This window comes from Phocoena phocoena, chromosome X (genome assembly GCF_963924675.1).
Source record: "Phocoena phocoena chromosome X, mPhoPho1.1, whole genome shotgun sequence".
NCBI lineage: Eukaryota > Metazoa > Chordata > Mammalia > Artiodactyla > Phocoenidae > Phocoena > Phocoena phocoena.
Window position 1 is genome coordinate 62,437,040 of NC_089240.1, and position 3,385 is coordinate 62,440,424.

The following is a 3,385-nucleotide window of genomic DNA, read 5'->3' on the forward strand; positions in this document are numbered from 1 at the left end:
TTGTATTGATATTGTATCCTGAAACTTTACAGAATTCATTTAATAGTTCTAACAGCTTTTTTGTGGAGTGTTCAGGTTTTTCTATGAAAAATTTTGTCATCCACAAATAATGACAGTTTTATTTCTTTTTTTCAAATTTAAATGTCTTTCATTTCTTTTTCTTGTCTAATTGCTATGGTTAGGACTTCCAATACTATGTTGAATAAGTGTGGCAAGAGTAGACATTTTTGTCTTGTTTCTAATCCTACAGGGGTAGCTTTTTATTTTTTATCATTGAGTATGATGTTAGCTGTGGGTATGTCATATGTGGCCTTTATTATATTGAGATATGTTCCTTGTATACACATTTTTGAAAGTTTTTATCATGAATCGTTCTTGAATCTTGTCAAATGATTTTTATACACCTATTGAGATGATCATATGATTTTTATCCTTAATTTTGTTAATGTGGTATAACATGTTGAGCCATCCTTGCATACTTGGAATACATTCCACTCGATAGTAGTGTATGATCTTTTTAATGCATTTTTAAATTCAGTCTGCTAATATTTTTTGAGGATTTTTGCATCTATGTTCATCAGAAATTTTGCACTGTAATTTCTTTTGTTGTGTAGTCCTTCTGTGGTTTTGGTATAATTGTAATGTTGGCCTCATAAAATGAGTTAGGAAGTGTTCCCTCCTCTTCAGCTTTTTGGAAGAGTTTGAGACATCTATGTATTAAATCCTTGAATGTTTTGTATAATTCACCTGTAAAGTCCTGGACTTTTGGGTTTGGGGAGGTTTGTGATTAGTGTTTCAATCTCTTTACCAGTAATAAGTCTATTCATGTTTTCTATATCTTCATTATTTAGTCTTGGAATGTTGTATGTTTCTTAGAATTTGTCTATTTTTTTCTAGGTTGTCTAATTTGTTGGTATATAGCTATTCATAATATTCGTTTATAATCCTATCTATTTCTGTGGTATCCATTCTTATTTCTCTTCTTTCATTTCTGATTTTATTTGTCAGAACATTCTATTTTTCTTTGTGAGTCTAGCTAAAAGTTTGTCAACGTTTTCATCTTTTCAAAGAACCAGGTCTTAATTTATTGAACTTTTCTGTTGTCTTTTTAGACTATTTCATTTATTTCTGCTCTATTCTTTTTTTATTTTTATTATAACAGTTTTATTGAGATATAATTCACATAACATAGTTACCTATTTAAAATGTATAGTTCAGTGGTTTTTAGCATATTCCAAACTGTACAACCATTACTGCAATCCATTTTACATTTTCATCACCCACAAAAGAAATAACATGCTCTTTTCTGCTCTATTCTTTATTATTTCCTTTCTTCTACTGACTTTAGACTTCTTTTGCTCTTCTTTTTCTAGTTCCTTTAGGTATAAGCTTAGATTGTTTGAGGTTTTTCTTGTTTCTTGAGGTAGGCCTGTATTGTTATAAACTTCCCTCTTAGTACCAATTTTGCTGCATCCCATAGATTTTGGTGTGTCATATTTTCATTTTCATGTCTTCAAGTAATTTTGTATTTCTCCTTTTATTTCTTTAATGACCTATTTTTTATTCAATATCATCTTTTTTAGTCTCCATATATATGTGATTTTTCCAGCTTTCTTCTTGCAGTTGATTTCTAGTTTTATACCATTGTGATCAGAAAATATGTTTGGTATGATTTCAACTTTCTTAAATTTATTGAGATACTTTGTGTCCCAACATTTATTGTGGATGTTCCATGTGCACTTGAGAAGAATATGTATTCTTCTGCATTTGGATGGAATGCATTTTGTATAAATCCATCAAGTCCATCTGATCAAATATTTCATTAAAGGTCACTGTTTCTAGGCAGACTTTCTGCCTGGATGATCTATCAATTGACGTAAGTGGGGTGGTACAGTCTGCTACTATTATCATGTTGCTGTCAATTTCTCCCTTTGGGTCTATTAATAATTGTTTTTTATATTTTGATGCTCCTATGTTAGGTGCATATATATTAATAACTGTTACAACTTCTTGATTAATTGTCCCCTTTATTATTATATAATGTCCATTTTTGTGTCTTGTTACTTTTATTGATTTGAAGTCTATTTTGTCTGATGTGAGTAGGGCTATACCCACTTTCTTTAGCTGCCATTTTCTTGGAGTATCAACTCCATCCCTTCACTTTGAATGTAGGTTTGTCTTTAGAACTGAGATAAGTCTCCAGGAAGCAGCTTAGAGTTGGGTCTTATTTTTCAATCTTTCCAGTCATACTGTGTCTTTTGATTGGGGAACTCAATCCTTTAAACTTAAGGTGATTATTGACAACTGAGGACTTTGTACTGCCATTTTATCTTTTGTTTTCTGGTTGCTTGGTATATCCGTTGTTTCTTTTTCCTTGTGTTTCTTTCTGTCATTTTGGTTTGGTGGATTTTTATGACGTTTTCTCAATTTCCTCTTTTTTTATGTTTCATGTCTCTGCTCTACATGTATGTCTTGGGGTTACCATGAGGTTTGTATAAAACATCTCACAGATAGAATAGTCCTTTTTCACATATATCCTACCAAATGTAAATAGATAGCTAGTGGGAAGCCGCTGCATAGCACAGAGAGATCATCTCGATGCTTTGTGACCACCTAGAGGGGTGGGATAAGGAGGATGGGAGGGAGACGCAAGAGGGAGGAGATATATGTATATGTATAGCTGATTCACTTTCTTATAAAGCAGAAACTAACACACCATTGTAAAGAAATTACACCCCAATAAAATTTTTTTAAAATAGTCCTTTTTCTTCTGATAGCATCTTATATTAATTTGCCTATATGGGTTGCATCCTTTTCCTCTTCCCTTTTTATGTTTTTTTGTCTCAAATTATCCCTTTTTATGTTGTGAGTTCATTTCCAAATTGAAGTAGGTACAGCTATTTTTACTGCTTTTTTTCCCTTTTAACTTTGTGCTATAATTAAGTGTTTAACAATCTACTGTGATGTAGAATTGCAACTTTTGATTGTCTGTTTATTTATCCCCTTACTCAAATTTTTGTGTATTTTGCCTTTTTTCTTTTCATGTAGAAGTGTTTCTTTCAACATTTTTTGCAAGGTAGCTCTAGCGTTGATGAGTTCATCAAGACTTTTGTTTGTCTGGAAAAGCCTTTATTTCTCCTTCATATCTGAATAACTGCTGGATAGAGTATTCTGGGCTGAATTTTTTTATCTTTCCAAATTTTGAGTATGTCATTCCACTCTCTTCTGGCCTGTAGAGTTTCTGCTGAGAAATCTGATGATAGCCCAAAGAAGATTCATTTTAAGCTACCATCCTTTTTTCCTTAGCCGCCTGTAAATTTTTTTCTTGTCATCTATTTTTGATGGTTTCAATATAATATGTCTTGGAGAAGGCCTTTTTGAATTG